At 43.6% G+C, this 18,820-nt stretch overlaps 1 protein-coding gene across 1 annotated transcript in view; it reads left to right on the top strand.

Moving 5' to 3' along the window:
• LOC109881370 (netrin-G1-like) overlaps positions 1-18,820 on the top strand; it is a 183,361-nt gene that overhangs the window by 16,753 nt on the left and 147,788 nt on the right. Inside the window, exons 2-3 of the mRNA XM_031810890.1 lie at positions 3,305-3,439; positions 4,357-4,416. The gene's annotated coding sequence lies outside the window, so the exon portion shown is untranslated. The remainder of the gene's footprint in view (positions 1-3,304; positions 3,440-4,356; positions 4,417-18,820) is intronic.

The following is an 18,820-nucleotide window of genomic DNA, read 5'->3' as shown; positions in this document are numbered from 1 at the left end:
CTCAGTGAGCATAGCCTTGCTATTGAGAAAGGCCACCGTATGCAGACCTGGCTCTCAAGAGAAGACAGACTATGTGCACACTGCCCACAAAATGTGGTGGAAACTGAGCTGCACTTCCAAACCTCCTGCCCAATGTATGACCATATTAGAGAGACATATTTCCCTCAGATTACACAGATCCAAAAAGATTTTGAAAACAAATACAATTTTGAAAAACTTTTGATAAACTCATCTATTGGGCAATAATAGCAGGAAGATTTGTTGCCACAAGAAAAGGGCAACCTGTGAAGAACAAACACCATTGTAAATACAACCCATATTTATGTTTTTATTTTCCCTTTTGTACTTTGACTATTTGCCCATTGAATTGAGAGAGAGAGCGAGAGGGAATCAAATTTTATTTGCCAAATGTGCCAAATACAACAAGTGTAGACTTCACCGTGAAATGCTTACTTACAAGCCCTTAACCAACAGTGCAGTTCAAGAAGAAAATATTTACCAAGTTGACTAAAATAAAAAGTAACACAATAAGAATAACAATAACGAGGCTTTATACAGGGGTTACCGGTACCAAGACAGTGTGCAGGGGTACAGGCTAGTTGAGGTAATCTGTACATTTAGGTGGGGGCGTAGTGACTATGCCTAGGTAACAAACAAACAGTGAGTAGCAGCAGTGTTCAAGAGGGGGGGGTGTCAATGTAAATTGTCCTGTGGCGATTTTTATGAATTGTTCAGCAGTCTTATGGCTTGGGGGTAGAAGCTGTGGTCCTAGACTTTGGCGCTCCAGTACCGCTTGCCGTGCAGTAGCAGACAAAACAGTCTATAACTTGGGTGACTGAAGTCTCTGACAATTTGATGGTCTTTCCTCTGACACCGCTTATTATATAGGTCCTGGATGGCAGGGAGCTTGGCCCCAGTGATGTACTGGGCCGTTCACACTACCCTCTGTAGCGCCTTGTGGTCAGATGATGAGCAGCTGCCATAACAGGCGGTGATGCAACCGGTCAGGATGCTCTCGACGGTGCAGCTGTAGAACTTTTTGAGGATCTGGGGGCCCATGTCAAATCTTTTCAGTATTCTCAGGGGGAAAATGTTTTGTTGTGCCCCCTTCACGACTGTCTTGGTATTTTTAGAACATGATAACTCATTGGTAATGTGGAGTCCAAGGAACTTGAAACTCTCAACCCTCTCCACTACAGCCCCGTTGATGTTAATGGGGGCCTGTTCAGCCCATCTTTTCCTGTAGTCCAAGATCAGCTCCTTTGTCTTGCTCACATTGAAGGAGAGGTTGTTGTCCTGGCACCACACTGACAGTTCTCTGACCTCCTCCCTATAGGCCATCTCATCGTTGTCGGTGATCAGGCCTACCACTGTTGTGTTGTCAGCATACTTAATGATGGTGTTGGAGTTGTGTTTGGCCATGTAGTAGTGGGTGAACAGGGTGTACAGGAGGGGACTAAGTATACACCCCTGAGGGGCCCCAGTGTTATGGATCAGCGTGGCAGAGGTGTTGTTGCCATCTCATACCACCTGGGGGCGGCCCGTCAGGAAGCCCAGGATCCAGATGCAGAAGGAGGGGTTTAGTCCCAGAGTCCTTAGCTAAGTGATGAGCTTCGTGGGCACTATGGTGTTGAATGCTGAGCTGTAGTCAATGAACAGCATTCCCACATAGGTGTTCCTTTTGTCCAGGTGAGAAAAGGCAGTGTGGGGTGAGATTGAGATTGCATCATCTGTGGATCTGTTGGGGCGGTATGCGAATTGGAGTGGGTCTGGGGTGTCCGGGAGGATGCTGTTGATTTGAGCCGTGACCAGCCTTTCAAAGTATTTCATGGCTACCGATGTGAGTGCCACGGGGCGGTAATCATTTAGGCAGAATACCTTCGCTTCCTTGGGCACAGGGACTATGGTGGTCTGCTTGAAACATTTAGGTATTACAGACTCGGTCAGGGGGAGGTAGAAAATGTAAGTAAAGACACTTGACAATTGGTACGTTTGTGTACACGTCCTGGTAATCCTTCTGGCCCCGCAGCTTTGTGAATGTTGACTTGTTGAAAGATTTTGTTCAAGTCGGCTACCGAGAACGTTATCACACAGTCATCCAGATCAGCTGGTGCTCTCGTGCATGCTTCAGTGTTGCTTGCCTCAAAGCGAGCATAAAAGGCATTTAGCTCGTCTGATAGGCTCGCGTCACTGGGCAGCTCGCCTCTGGGTTTCCCTTTGTCGTCTGTAATAGTTTTCAAGCTCTGCCACATCCAACGATCGTCAGAGCCAGTGTAGTAGGATTCAATCTTAATCTTTTGATGCTTTGCTTGTTTGACTCTCTCTGTCTCTCTACATCTCTCTCTACATGTTTGACTGTTCGTCTGAGGGCATAGCGCGACTTCTTATAAGTGTCCGGATTAGTCTCCCGCTCCTTGAAAGCGACAGCCTTTAGCTCGATGAGGATGTCGCCTGTAATCCATGGCCTCTGGTTGGGATATGTATGTACAGTCACTGTGGGGACGACATCATCGATGCACTTATTGATGAAGCCGATGACTGTGGTGGTGTATTCCTCAATGCCTTGGATGAATCCCGGAACATATTCCAGTCTGTGCTAGCAAAACAGTCCTGTAGTGTAGCATCCGCGTCATCTGACCACTTCCGTATTGAGCGAGTCACTGGTACTTCCTGCTTTAGTTTTTGCTTGTAAGCAGGAATCAAGAGGAGGGCGGGGGAGAGCTTCGTATGCATCTCTATGTGGAGTAAAGGTGGTCTAGGATTATTTTTTCCCTGGTTGCATTTGGAAAAATAGATTTAAGTTTGCCTGCATTAAAGTTCCCAGCCACTAGGAGCGCCACTTCTGGGTGAGCATTTTATTATTTGCTTATGGCATAGAGTTGGTTGAGAGCGGTCTTAGTGCCAGTTTCCCTTTTGGTGGTACATAGTCAGCTATAATACAGATGAGAACCCTCTTGGTAGATAGTGTGGTTGACAGCTTATCATAAGGTAGCAATACCTCGAGACTTCTTTTAATATTAAACATCACGCACCAGCTGTTATTGACAAAAAGACACACCCTCCCCTTGTCTTACCAGAGGTAGCGTCTCTGTTCTGCCGGTGAATGGAAAATCCCGCCAGCTCTATATTGTCCGTTTCTTCGTTCAGCCACATCTCAGTGAAACATATGATGTTACAGTTTTTAATGTCCCGTTGGTAGAATAATCTTAATATTAGGTCATCAATTTTATTTTCTAATGATTGTACGTTTGCAAGGAGAAATGGAAGGCATTGGGAGTTTACTCGCTCTTCTCTGGATTCTTAGAAGGATTCCCGATCTGCGGCCCCTTTTCCGGCGTCTTTTCTTCACGCAAAAGGTGTGGATCTGGGCCTGTTCCAGTGAAAGCAGGATATCCTCCTCGTCCGACTCGTGAAAGGAAAACGTTTCTTCTTGTCCGCGGTGAGTAATGGATTTTATCCAGAAGTTATTTTCGGTAGCAGCAACATTATGAACACAATAAGTTGAAAAAATGTGTTAAACAAAAGGAAAAAAAAAAATTGGTTGGGAGAATGTAAAACGTCAGCCATGTTCTTCGGCGCCATCTTGGGTATGAGAGGAATATATGTAGAGAAAGTGGCCGAATGCCATCTTTAAACAGTCCACCATGCCTGACTGGCCAATAGGATGGGGATGATAGCAGACACAAGCGGGTGTTTCACACAACTAAAAAACAACAGAAGAGAGGATTTAAGATGTTTGTCTGTCTGTCTCCCCATCTCTCTCTCTCTCTCTCTCTCTCTCTCTCTCTCTCTCTCTCTCTCTCTCTCTCTCTCTCTCTCTCTCTCTCGAACATAAAGAGATCTGGTGAAATATTTATGAATTTTAATATAGAATGCACCCTAGCAGCCTTAGCATTTTCTTCTTGCAACTTTGGACCCTGAAAATGTTGTTATCCCCAGTGCATTAGTCATTGGTGTGTGACCGAGTGAGTTCAAACCCTGGTCTCCTGTGTTGCTCAAGACTGTGTTAGCCCACTGAGCTAAAGCCTAGACATTAGTATCATCTTATTTAGTGAGATGAAAAACCACACTGTGAGTAAGTTAGTACTAAAAGAAAGGTGTGGTTTTTGCGTCAAAAGCAACATTTATTCAGCTGCAAAATATCTTCATAATACTATTACCACATATTTTAAACTGTCAACATTTAGTTTGATCAGGTTGTCCTCATTCAGCTACTCCACCACCATGGAAGAATCTCACTCACTCACTCACTCACTCACTCACACTCTCTCTCTCTCAATGACATCCAATATTCATGTAGTCAGCCCCATCCACTATCGCTTAGCGTTGAATTTCTCTTTTCCTAATGCAAAACAGATAAGAAGCAAGGCGGCTCCATGGCACCACAGATTCACTCCAGTGATCAGAGAGAGAGAGGTAAGTGTGAAACATAATCTGACCAGTGGAATAATGAAACTCAAGCATCAGATAATGGGCGGGAGGTTTCTATCTAAATGGTGATTATGGTGATTTCCCCTCAGCCCTTATCAGTTCCTGGAACAGTTAGAACAAATATACTCACCCACCATTTTATTTGTGTTATTATTAAACAGACTAACACACCATTTTCTACACTTTATCTCACATCACAGTCTTCCCTTATCCCCTGGGCAGCTTCCTGGCCGGTGACTTCATCATATTCAGTTCTGGGATAGATATCAAATTTGTAATTGGCTTCTTGTTACAAGACTTCTTGATTGATATCAACACATTTAGAGAGACAAACCTTTCACATTCTGTATGGCGGCGCGGGTACAACACGACGCTCGGCATCTAACCAGATTTAGCAAATTAGCAGTAATTTACTTAATAGTTCTTAGTTTATTCACTCAGTACAGCCTGACGTACACTCTAAATAGCCGACAATAACTCCTGGATATTGAAACACAATGCACAAAGAGTTTTTTCACAACTTACAATTTCTACTGGAGATTGCGAAGACGCCCCGGGAGACTGAACAATAGCAGAGAGGAAGTACCTGGAGGCGGCGTCGAGAGGGAAGCGGGGTGGCCTCCGGGCTAGACAACAGCTAACCCCACATCAGCTTTCACTACCTAGCCTTTTCCTCACTAACGTTCGGTCATTGGCGAACAAAATGAACGAAATACGACTAAGAATCATCTCACAAAAAAGCATTGTGGATTGTAGTGTCATGATTTTCACGGTAACGTGGCTAAACAACAGCCCGACAACGCTATTAGGCCAGAGGGGAGCGACGTCTTCACGGCAGAGGACTCTGGTAAGACCAGAGGTGGTGGTCTCTGCATTTATGTAAACAAAGCATGATGTACATACTAACATAACCGGGAGTCACTGCTCAACCAATCTGGAGCACCTGATGATTAGCTGCAGGCCTTTCTCATTGCCTCGGGAGCGTACATCCATTGTTGTTACTGTAAACAGCACATCCTGATGGTGCTTTTAATTGTCGCAGGGGGTTTTTAACCACTCAAATCTGAAAACTGTTTCTCCCAAATTCCACCAAAATGTCTCCTGCCCCACTAGGGGACACAATGCACTAGACCACGTGTATAAAAACATTACCCAGAGGCTTACAAAGTCATTCCCCTCCCCCACCAGGGACAGTCTGATCACCTTTCACTGTTCCTGCTCACCAAGTATTTACCCCTCGTTAAACACGTGATCAGTGAGGACAGTCAGTGTGTGGCCAGAGGGGTCAGACTCATTACTACAGCACCAGTTTCAACATCAGAGACTGGAGATTGGTTGCCGCTCAGGCCACCCTTTCCGTTCCGGCGATGCGGAAGCCTACAGCTCATCCAGGGCCAACCTGAAAAGGGCATCAAGATGGTTAAACATGACCACAAACTGCGGATTGAGGAGCACTTCAACAACAACTCCGACCCTCGACGCATGTGGCAGGGCATCCAAGCCATCACAGATTACTGGCCAAAAAACCCTACCCCTACGTCTTCATCACCGACGAGTTAAACAGGTTCTATGCCAGCTTCGACAGGGACAACAAGGATCCAGCCATCAGAGCTGAGCTCCCCCCAGATGAGCTCCCCCTCAGACTATCCATCGCAGATGTTTTGTCTGCACTGAGCAGGGTGAATGCACACAAGGCTGCTGATCCTGATGGTGTCCCCGGTCGTGTGCTCAGAGCATGTGCTGGGCAGCTGGATGAGGTCTTCCAAGGAAGGAATGAGGTCTTCCAGGAAGTCTAAAAGCTGCAGCCACGCCCCAGTTCTCATTGATGGCACTGAGGTGAAGCGTGTGTCCAGCATCAAATTACTGGGTGTCTACGTCTCTGAGGACCTCAACCCTGGTCAAGAAGACACAGCAGCGCCTATACTTTTTGAGGAGGTTGAAGAAGGCCTGCCTGTCTCCCTAGGTCCTGGTGAACTTTTACGACTGCACGGTCGAGAGCATTCTGAATAACTGCGCCACAGTGTGGTTTGGCGGATGCTCCATGACCAACCGAAAGGCCCTGCAATGGGTCCTGAAAACCACCCAGCACATCACTGGTGCCCAGCTCCCTGCCATCGTAGACCTCCAGCGCAAGCGGCATCATCAGGGACCCTTCACATCCATGCCACAAACTGTTCGCCCTCCTACCATCCAGCAGGCGGTACAGGTCTCTACGTTCCCGCACTAGCAGGCTCAAGAAAAGTTTATTTCCAGCTACTGTAACCCTGCTGAACTCTGTGGCACGGCACTAGCCATATCCACCCAACCACATCTTAGTACTGCCTCTCAGGGACCTTGTTGCTCTACTCTCTTTGCACTCTTCACGGTCCTACTGGACTGACATTGCTTTGCAAAGTCTGATTAAGGACATTATTCAGTTGTACATGTACATGTCTACCTCGGTAACCTCATTGCTGCTCTCCCTGCATTTCAGTTGCATGCCTCCTTGCACTTTCAATTTCCTTCATTGCACATTTAGACTTGCCATTTGCCTTCATTGCACATTTAGACTTGCCATTTGCCTTCATTGCACATTTAGACTTGCCATTTGCCTTCATTGCACATTTAGACTTGCCATTTGCCTTCATTGCACATTTAGACTTGCCATTTGCCTTCATTGCACATTTAGACTTGCCATTTGCCTTCATTGCACATTTAGACTTGCCATTTGCCTTCATTGCACATTTAGACTTGCCATTTGCCTTCATTGCACATTTAGACTTGCCATTTGCCTTCATTGCACATTTAGACTTGCCATTTGCCTTCATTGCACATTTAGACTTGCCATTTGCCTTCATTGCACATTTAGACTTGCCATTTGCCTTCATTGCACATTTATTATTTATTTATTTTATTTACATACATTTATTTATCACTTAATAACATACATTTATTTATCACTTAATAACATACATTTATTTATCACTTAATAACATACATTTATTTATCACTTAATAACATACATTTATTTATCACTTAATAACATACATTTATTTATCACTTAATAACATACATTTATTTATCACTTAATAACATACATTTATTTATCACTTAATAACATACATTTATTTATCACTTAATAACATACATTTATTTATCACTTAATAACATACATTTATTTATCACTTAATAACATACATTTATTTATCACTTAATAACATACATTTATTTATCACTTAATAACATACATTTATTTATCACTTAATAACATACATTTATTTATCACTTAATAACATACATTTATTTATCACTTAATAACATACATTTATTTATCACTTAATAACATACATTTATTTATCACTTAATAACATACATTTATTTATCACTTAATAACATACATTTATTTATCACTTAATAACATACATTTATTTATCACTTAATAACATACATTGTACTTAAATGTTTCACTTGTACATTTTGTTGTACTGTTTTATTTGCACTTCTGGTCAGTTGCTAACCTCATTTTGTTGTACTGTACTTCCTCAATAACAATAAAGTTGAATTTAATCTAATCTAAATCTCTCCCTCTTTCTGCTTCCTCCTTCCTCCCTTTCTCTCCCTCGTTTCACCTTCATCTCTCTACTCCTCCCTCCCTTCTCCCTCCTCCTCCTTTCTCACCCTCCTCTCTTTCTGCTTCCTCCTCTCTCCTCTCTCCCCTTCTCCCTCCCGCCCTTTCTCCTAACCCTCCCTCTCCCTCTCCTCGCTCTCATCCTCCCTCCTCCCTCTCCTCAATCCCTCCTCCTTCTCTCTTCTCCTCCCCTTTCTCACCCATAGACGTATATCTAATCAAGGTTGTCAGTCATACATTCCTAACATGTTTCATTTGATGAATTGTAGAAATTATCGTGTCTCCAGTGTAAAGAAATATTTCATTCTTTTCATCAATGTCTGCATCCCAAACTATTCCCTTATACAGTACACTACCTTTGATGAGAGCCCTAGGGGACCTGGTTAAAACTAGGGGACTTAAATGGATCCTCAGTATTTTGGCAGGATTTATCTGCTTCCTCAGAGTCAGATGGATGGATACCATGTTTATGGATCTGTGTCCAGTATATACAAAGTTAGGAGGTATTTTTCTGAGCAAATTCTAACTAGAGTTTAGGGCAATGACTCAGTCATGTGTATCTACTAACATGCTGGCAGATACCTATACACTCTTAGAAAAAAAAAGTGCTATCTAGAACCTAAAAGGGATCTTCGACTGACCCCATGAAATAACTATTTTTGGTTCCAAGTAGAACCAAAAAGGGTTCAACCTGGAACCAAAAAGGGTTCTCTTATGGGGACAGCTGAATAACTATTTTGGAACCATTTTCTCTAACAGTGTAGACTTCCAGTCATTGAGCTAAATCTAGTTAGCATTGGCTCGCAAAACTACCTCTAACTTCCTTCATACTGGACACAGAGACATACACATTTGTACCCACGAGATCATCATTGCCAAAACCTCGAAGTATCCCTTTAACCTGAGTGTATTCATAGCCTTTTCGGCTCCGGAGTCAGTCCGCCAATGTAAAGAAGTAGAAACTGGTACTGCTTGATGTGTTTGGATCCCAGTTCTTATAAATCTGGGCCATCTGGGTTCTATTAAGAATGGTTAAATATGCAGCAATGTTAAAATGTCAGGGAACAGAAAACATATTTAAAATGTCAGGGAACAGAAAACATATTTAAAATGTCAGGGAACAGAAAACATATTTAAAATGTCAGGGAACAGAAAACATATTTAAAATGTCAGGGAACAGAAAACATATTTTAAATGTCAGGGAACAGAAAACATATTTAAAATGTCAGGGAATAGGAGACACAATAAGATGTCAGGGAATAGGAGACATGTTTAAGTGTTTAAGATGTCAGGGAATAGGAGACATGTTAAGATGTCAGGGAATAGGAGACAAGTTTAGATGTCAGGGAATAGGAGACACGTTTAGATGTCAGGGAATAGGAGACATGTTTAGATGTCAGGGAATAGGAGACATGTTAAGATGTCAGGGAATAGGAGACAAGTTTAGATGTCAGGGAATAGGAGACAAGTTTAGATGTCAGGGAAGAGGAGACATGTTTAGATGTCAGGGAATAGGAGACACGTTAAGATGTCAGGGAATAGGAGACACGTTAAGATGTCAGGGAATAGGAGACACGTTAAGATGTCAGGGAATAGGAGACACGTTAAGATGTCAGGGAATAGGGGACACGTTAAGATGTCAGGGAATAGGAGACATGTTAAGATGTCAGGGAATAGGAGACATGTTAAGATGTCAGGGAATAGGAGACACGCTAAGATGTCAGGGAATAGGAGACACGCTAAGATGTCAGGGAATAGGAGACATGTTAAGATGTCAGGGAAAAGGAGACATATTTAAGATGTCAGGGAATAGGAGACACGTTAAGATGTCAGGGAATAGGAGACATGTTAAGATGTCAGGGAAAAGGAGACATGTTTAAGATGTCAGGGAATAGGAGACACGTTAAGATGTCAGGGAATAGGAGACACGTTAAGATGTCAGGGAATAGGAGACACGCTAAGATGTCAGGGAATAGGAGACATGTTAAGATGTCAGGGAAAAGGAGACATATTTAAGATGTCAGGGAATAGGAGACACGTTAAGATGTCAGGGAATAGGAGACACGTTAAGATGTCAGGGAATAGGAGACATGTTAACATGTCAGGGAAAAGGAGACATATTTAAGATGTCAGGGAATAGGAGACATGTTAAGATGTCAGGGAATAGGAGACACGTTAAGATGTCAGGGAATAGGAGACACGTTAAGATGTCAGGGAATAGGAGACATGTTAAGATGTCAGGGAATAGGAGACATGTTAAGATGTCAGGGAATAGGAGACATGTTTAAGATGTCAGGCAATAGGAGACACGCTAAGATGTCAGGGAATAGGAGACATGTTAAGATGTCAGGCAATAGGAGACATGTTAAGATGTCAGGGAATAGGAGACATGTTAAGATGTCAGGGAATAGTAGACAAGTTTAGATATCAGGGAATAGGAAACAAGTTTAGATGTCAGGGAATAGGAGACAAGTTTAGATGTCAGGGAATAGGAGACATGTTAAGATGTCAGGGAATAGGAGACATGTTAAGATGTCAGGGAATAGGAGACACGTTAAGATGTCAAGGAATAGGAGACAAGTTTAGATGTCAGGGAATAGGAGACATGTTTAGATGTCAGGGAATAGGAGACACGTTAAGATGTCAGGGAATAGGAGACACGTTAAGATGTCAGGGAATAGGAGACACGTTAAGATGTCAGGGAATAGGAGACACGTTAAGATGTCAGGGAATAGGAGACACGTTAAGATGTCAGGGAATAGGAGACATGTTAAGATGTCAGGGAAAAGGAGACATGTTTAAGATGTCAGGGAATAGGAGACATGTTAAGATGTCAGGGAATAGGAGACATGTTTAAGATGTCATGCAATAGGAGACATGTTAAGATGTCAGGGAATAGGAGACACGCTAAGATGTCAGGGAATAGGAGACATGTTAAGATGTCAGGGAATAGGAGACATGTTTAAGATGTCAGGGAATAGGAGACATGTTTAAGATGTCAGGGAATAGGAGACACGTTAAGATGTCAAGGAATAGGAGACATGTTAAGATGTCAGGGAATAGGAGACATGTTAAGATGTCAGGGATAGGAGACACGTTAAGATGTCAGGGAATAGGAGACATGTTAAGATGTCAGGGAATAGGAGACATGTTAAGATGTCAGGGAATAGGAGATATGTTAAGATGTCAGGGAATAGGAGACACGTTAAGATGTCAGGGAATAGGAGACACGTTAAGATGTCAGGGAATAGGAGACACGTTAAGATGTCAGGGAATAGGAGACACGTTAAGATGTCAGGGAATAGGAGACACGTTAAGATGTCAGGGAATAGGAGACATGTTAAGATGTCAGGGAAAAGGAGACATGTTAAGATGTCAGGGAAAAGGAGACATGTTAAGATGTCAGGGAATAGGAGACACGTTAAGATGTCAGGGAATAGGAGACACGTTAAGATGTCAGGGAATAGGAGACATGTTAAGATGTCAGGGAATAGGATACATGTTAAGATGTCAGGGAATAGGAGACACGTTAAGATGTCAGGGAATAGGAGACACGTTAAGGTGTCAGGGAATAGGAGACAAGTCAAGATGTACATTTGAAAACGTCAATGTGGTTGAAGGATTTATTTGAAGGATTCTATTTCTTTTGAATGTCATTGTAGGTCATAAATCTATTTATTTATTTTAAATAGTTGATGATGCCATAGAGTAAAGCAGTTATTTCCCTTGAAAATAAAGATGTCGTTATAAATTGAAGACTTTGTCTTGAAAGCAGCAAAGAACTATATTTAGCCAACCGCAATGGTAAATTCATAAAAAGATACCCTTGTAAATTCAGAACACCTTCAGTTCAAATATAGGTGTTACCAACATGTAATCAACAGTACCTTAACTCTCGCTCAGAGCTGTCCTATATACTCATTCTGAGGTTGGCATTCAAATGTTATAATCTATTTTGGTTTCTTTTTGCCCACACCTATTGGCAGGCTTTACATTACTGACACACACACACACACTTTGTTAACCACAGCTGGTGCACGATCTCTATGGTTGAGGATGTTTCTAGAGTTCGAGAACCTCATGATAAGCTGCAGACCATGCTATTTATGTCACGCCTTGGTCTTAGTGTTTTGTGTTTTCGTTATATATTTGGTCAGGCCAGGGTGTGACAGGGGTTTACGTGTTGTATTTCGTATTGGGGTTTGTTGTATTTGGGATCGCGGCTGATTAGGGGTGTTGTATAGGCTTGGCTGCCTGAGGCGGTTCTCAATCAGCTGTCAGGTGATTCTCGTTGCCTCTGATTGGGAACCGTATTTAGGTAGCCTGAGTTCGCTTTGTATTTTGTGGGTGATTGTTCCTGTCTCTGTGTAGTGTTCACCAGATAGGCTGTATTAGGTTTCACGTTCCGTTTGTTGTTTTTGTATTTATTAGTTATTTCATGTATCGTCACCATTTCCTCATTAAAGATCATGATTAACCACCACGCTGCATTTCGGTCCGACTCTCTTTTGACAAACGAAGAACGCCGTTACAGAATCACCCACCACACACGGACCGAGCGGCGTGGTTACAGGCAGCGACCGCAGGAAAAGCGAAAGGAGGAATGGACATGGGAGGACGTTATGGACAGCAATTGCATGGAGTATACGACGTGGGAAGAAATCGACAGGTGGGCGGCCGACCCAGAGAGAGTGCAGGAGCCCGCATGGGATTCACGGCAGCACAGAGCAAAACCCGAAAGTCACCCCAAAAAATGTATTGGGGGGGGGTTCAGGGAGAGAGTGGCAGAGTCAGGAGTCAGACCTGAGCCAACTCTCCCTGTTAATCATGAGGAGCAGCGATATAAGGACTTCTGGTCTTGGGAGATGATATTAGACGGAAGAGGACCCTGGGCTCAGCCTGGTGAATATCGCCGCCCCAAGGAGGAAGCAGAGGTAGCAGGAGATAGGAGCCGGCGATACGAGGGAACACGGTTGGCAAGGAAGCCCGAGAAGCAACCCCCAAAAATTATTGTGGGGGGGCTTACAGGGAGTATGGCTATGCCAGGTAGGAGACCTGCGCAAACTCCCTGTGCTTTCCGGTGGGCTAAAGAGACCGGGCAGGCACCGTGTTATGCTAGTGAGCGCACGGTGTCTCCAGTGCGGGTGCATAGCCCGGTACGGTTCATACCAGCCCTTCGTATTTGCCGGGCTAGAGTGGGCATCGAGCCAGGTAAGCTTGGGCAGGCTCGGTGCTCAAGAGCTCCAGTGCGCCTGCACGGTCCGGTCTATCCAGAGCCACCTCCACACACCAGTCCTCCGGTAGCAGCTCCCTGCACCAGGCTTCCTGTGCGTGTCCTCGCTCCAGTATCACCTGTGCCCGCACCACGCATCAGGCCTACAGTGCGCCTCGCCTCTCATGCTCTGTCGGAGTCTCCCGCCTGTTCAACACAGCCAGAGCCTTCCTTCCCTCCTGCGCTGTCGGAGTCTTCCGCCTGTTCAGCGCAGCCAGCGTTTTCCTCCTCTCCTGCGCTGTCGGAGTCTCCCGCCTGTTCAGCGCTATCAGAGCCTTCTCTCTCTACAGCGCTGCCGGAGCCTCCTGCCTGTTTGAAGCAGCCTGAGCTGCCAGTCTGCAGGGTGCTGCCAGTCTGCAAGGAGCTGCCAGTCTGCAAGGAGCTGCCAGTCTGCAAGGAGCTGTCAGTCTGCAAGGAGCTGCCAGTCTGCAAGGAGCTGCCAGTCTGCAAGGAGCTGCCAGTCTGCATGAAGCAGCCAGAGCTGCCACTCTGCAAGGAGCTGCCAGTCTGCAAGGAGCTGCCAGTCTGCAAGGAGCTGCCAGTCTGCAAGGAGCAGCCAGAGCTGCCAGTCTGCAAGGAGCTGCCAGTCTGCAAGGAGCTGCCAGTCTGCAAGGAGCTGCCAGTCTGCAAGGAGCTGTCAGCCTGCAGGGAGCTGCCAGTCTGCAGGGAACTGTCGGTCTGCAAGGAGCTGTCAGTCTGCAAGGAGCTGTCAGTCTGCAAGGAGCTGCCAGTCTGCAAGGAGCTGCCAGTCTGCATGAAGCAGCCAGAGCTGCCAGTCTGCAAAGAGCTGCCAGTCTGCAAGGAGCTGCCAGTCTGCAAGGAGCTGCCAGTCTGCAAAGAGCTGTCAGCCTGCATGGAGCAGTCAGAGCTGTCAGTCTGCAAGGAGCTGCCAGTCTGCAGGGAGCTGTCAGTCTGCAAGGAGCTGTCAGCCTGCATGGAGCGGTCAGAGCTGTCAGTCTGCAAAGAGCTGCCAGTCTGCAAGGAGCTGTCAGCCTGCATAGAGCTGTCAGTCTGCATAGAGCAGCTAGATCCGCCAGTCAACCAGAATCTTCCAGATCTGCTAGTCAACCTGAATCTTCCAGATCCGCCAGTCAGCCAGGATCTACCTGAGCTTCATCTCAGTACTGGGCTTCCTCTCAGTACTGGGCTTCCTCTCAGTACTGGGCTTCCTCTCAGTACTGGGCTTCCTCTCAGTACTGGGCTTCCTCTCAGTACTGGGATTCCTCTCAGTACTGGGCTTCCCCTCAGTTCCGGGCTGCCCCTCAGTTCCGGGCTGCCCCTCAGTTCCGGGCTGCCCCTCAGTTCCGGGCTGCCCCTCAGTCCCGAGCTGCCTCAGTCCCGAGCTGCCCCTCAGTCCCGAGCTGCCCCTCAGTCCCGAGCTGCCCCTCAGTCCCGAGCTGTCCCTCAGTCCCGAGATGCCCCTCAGTCACGAGCTGCTCCTTAGTTCTGTGGGGTTCTGGGTGAGGACTATTAGGCCATGGTCGGCGGCAAGGGTGGATTATCCCAGGACGCGAAGGGGAGGAACGAGGACATTAATGAAGTGGGGTCCCGAGCCGGAGCCGCCACCAATGACAGACGCCCACCCGGACCCTCCCTTTGGTTTTGAGGTGCGTCCGGGAGTCCGCACCTTGGGGGGGGGGGTTCTGTCACGCCTTGGTCTTAGTGTTTTGTGTTTTCGTTATATATATTTGGTCAGGCCAGGGTGTGACAGGGGTTTACGTGTTGTATTTTGTATTGGGGTTTGTTGTATTTGGGATCGCGGCTGATTAGGGGTGTTGTATAGGCTTGGCTGCCTGAGGCGGTTCTCAATCAGCTGTCAGGTGATTCTCGTTGCCTCTGATTGGGAACCGTATTTAGGTAGCCTGAGTTTCGCTTTGTCTTTTGTGGGTGATTGTTCCTGTCTCTGTGTAGTGTTCACCAGATAGGCTGTATTAGGTTTCACGTTCCGTTTGTTGTTTTTGTATTTATTAGTTATTTCATGTATCGTCACCATTTCCTCATTAAAGATCATGATTAACCACCACGCTGCATTTCGGTCCGACTCTCTTTTGACAAACGAAGAATGCCGTTACAATTTACCAATGAAGTGTGTCTATATTTTTCATAGGTGTCTATTTACCACCTCAAACTGTTGCTGGCACTAAGACCGTACTCAACGAGCTGTACACGTCCATAAACAAACAAGACAATGCACATCCAGAGGTGGCGCTTCTACTGGCCGGTGATTTTAGTGCATGTCACTTGTGCAACTAGAGGTGACAAAACTCTTAATCACCTTTAATCCACACACAGAAAGTCATACAAGGCTTTCTCTCGCCCTCCAGTTGGCAAATCTGACCATAACTCCTCCTGATTCCTGCTTAAAAGCAAAAACTCAAACGGGAAGTACCAGTGACTTGCTCAATACAGAAGTGGTCCGTTGAAGCAGTTGCTAAGCTACAGGACTGGAATATGTTCCCGGGATTCATCCAATAACATTGTGAGATGTATAATTAACACATCCGTCGCTGGCTTCATTAATAAGTGCATCGACGACGTCATCCCTACAATGACTGTACGTACATTTCCCAACCAGAAGCCATGGATTATGGGCAACATTTGCTTTTAGTTAAAGGCTAGAGCTGCCGCTTTACAGCAGTGGGAAACTAATCCAGACACCCTCCTGTACTCCCTGTTCACCCACGACTCCAACAACATCATTAAGTTTGCAGATGACACGAAGGTGGTAGGCCGGATCACCAACGACAAGAAACGAGTGGGGGGTGGGGGAGGATCCACATCGATGGGGGTCTGTAGTGGAGCGGGTCGAGAGCTTCATGCTTCTTGGTGTCCACATCACTAAGGAATTAACATGGTCCATATACACTGCAACACAATTGGGAAGAAGGCTCTAAAACGCCTCTTCCCTCTCAGGAGGCTAAAAAGATTTGGTATGAGCCTCATCACTGCTTGGTATGACAACTGCTCAGCGTCCGACCGCAAGGCGCTACAGAAGGTAGTGAGTACGACCCAGTATATCATTGGGGCCGAGCTCCCTGCCATCCAGGACCTCTATACTAGGAAGTGTCAGAGGAAGACCATTAAAAATTGTCAAATACTCCAGCCACCTAAGTCATAGATTGTTCTATCTGCTACCACACATAAAGTGGTACCAAGTCTGGAACCAACAGGACCCTGAACGGTTTCTATACCCAAGCCATAAGACTGATAAATTGTTAACCAAATAGTCACCTGGACTATTCTATCCCCAAGCCATAAGACTGGTAATGTCACGACTTCCGCCGAAGTCGGTCCCTCTCCTTGTTCGGGCAGCATTCGGCGGTCGACGTCACCGACCTTCTAGCCATCGCCGATTCACTTCTCATTTTCCATTGGTTTTGTCTTGTCTTCCATCACACCTGGTTCCAATTCCATCAATTACATGTTGTGTATTTAACCCTCTGCCACCCCCCCCCCATGTCTTTGTTTCTTGTAGTGCTTATGCACGGTATGCTGGTATTTACCGGGTTTTGTTTGACCCATTTATTGTATTGTTCTGTTGACGGTGGTTTATGGATATTAAACGACACCGTTGTAAACCAGGTTCCGCTCTCCTGGACCTGACTTCTCTGCTGCCAGTACGCACCTCATTACAGATAAATAGTTATAACTACCTATAACTATAGTTATAACTACCTATAACTACCTGGAAACTATAGTTATAACTACCTATAACTACCTTAACTATAGTTATAACTACCTATAACTACCTTGAAACTATAGTTATAACTACCTATAACTATAGTTATAACTACCTATAACTACCTGGAAACTATAGTTATAACTACCTATAACTACCTTGAAACTATAGTTATAACTACCTATAACTATAGTTATAACTACCTATAACTACCTTGAAACTATAGTTATAACTACCTATAACTACCTGGAAACTATAGTTATAACTACCTATAACTACCTTGAAACTATAGTTATAACTACCTTGAAACTATAGTTATAACTACCTAGAAACTATAGTTATAACTACCTATAACTACCTTAACTATAGTTATAACTACCTATAACTACCTATAACTACCTAGAAACTATAGTTATAACTACCAATAACTACCTATAACTATAGTTATAACTACCTATAACTACCTTGAAACTATAGTTATAACTACCTTAACTATAGTTATAACTACCTATAACTACCTTGAAACTATAGTTATAACTACCTATAACTACCTATAACTATAGTTATAACTACCTATAACTACCTTGAAACTATAGTTATAACTACCTATAACTACCTTAACTATAGTTATAACTACCTATAACTACCTATAACTACCTAGAAACTATAGTTATAACTACCAATAACTACCTATAACTATAGTTATAACTACCTATAACTACCTTGAAACTATAGTTATAACTACCTTAACTATAGTTATAACTACCTATAACTACCTTGAAACTATAGTTATAACTACCTATAACTACCTATAACTATAGTTATAACTACCTATAACTACCTTGAAACTATAGTTATAACTACCTATAACTACCTTGAAACTATAGTTATAACTACCTATAACTACCTTGAAACTATAGTTATAAATACCTATAACTACCTTAACTATAGTTATAACTACCTTAACTATAGTTATAACTACCTATAACTATAGTTATAACTACCTATAACTACCTTGAAACTACAGTTATAACTACCTATAACTACCTTGAAACTACAGTTATAACTACCTATAACTACCTTAACTATAGTTATAACTACCTATAACTACCTTGAAACTATAGTTATAAATACCTATAACTATAGTTATAACTACCTATAACTACCTATAACTACCTTGAAACTACAGTTATAACTACCTATAACTACCTTGAAACTATAGTTATAACTACCTATAACTACCTTAACTATAGTTATAACTACCTATAACTACCTTGAAACTATAGTTATAACTACCTATAACTACCTGGAAACTATAGTTATAACTACCTATAACTACCTTGAAACTATAGTTATAACTACCTATAACTACCTATAACTATAGTTATAACTACCTATAACTACCTTGAAACTATAGTTATAAATACCTATAACTACCTTAACTATAGTTATAACTACCTATAACTACCTTGAAACTACAGTTATAACTACCTATAACTACCTTAACTATAGTTATAAATACCTATAACTATAGTTATAACTACCTTAACTATAGTTATAACTACCTATAACTACCTTGAAACTATAGTTATAAATACCTATAACTATAGTTATAACTACCTATAACTACCTTGAAACTATAGTTATAACTACCTATAACTACCTTAACTATAGTTATAACTACCTATAACTACCTTGAAACTACAGTTATAACTACCTATAACTACCTTGAAACTATAGTTATAACTACCTATAACTACCTTAACTATAGTTATAACTACCTATAACTACCTTGAAACTATAGTTATAACTACCTATAACTACCTTGAAA

This window comes from Oncorhynchus kisutch, linkage group LG30, assembly GCF_002021735.2.
Source record: "Oncorhynchus kisutch isolate 150728-3 linkage group LG30, Okis_V2, whole genome shotgun sequence".
NCBI lineage: Eukaryota > Metazoa > Chordata > Actinopteri > Salmoniformes > Salmonidae > Oncorhynchus > Oncorhynchus kisutch.
Note: the sequence above shows the minus strand (reverse complement) of the source record. Positions and strands in the feature narration are given on the sequence as shown.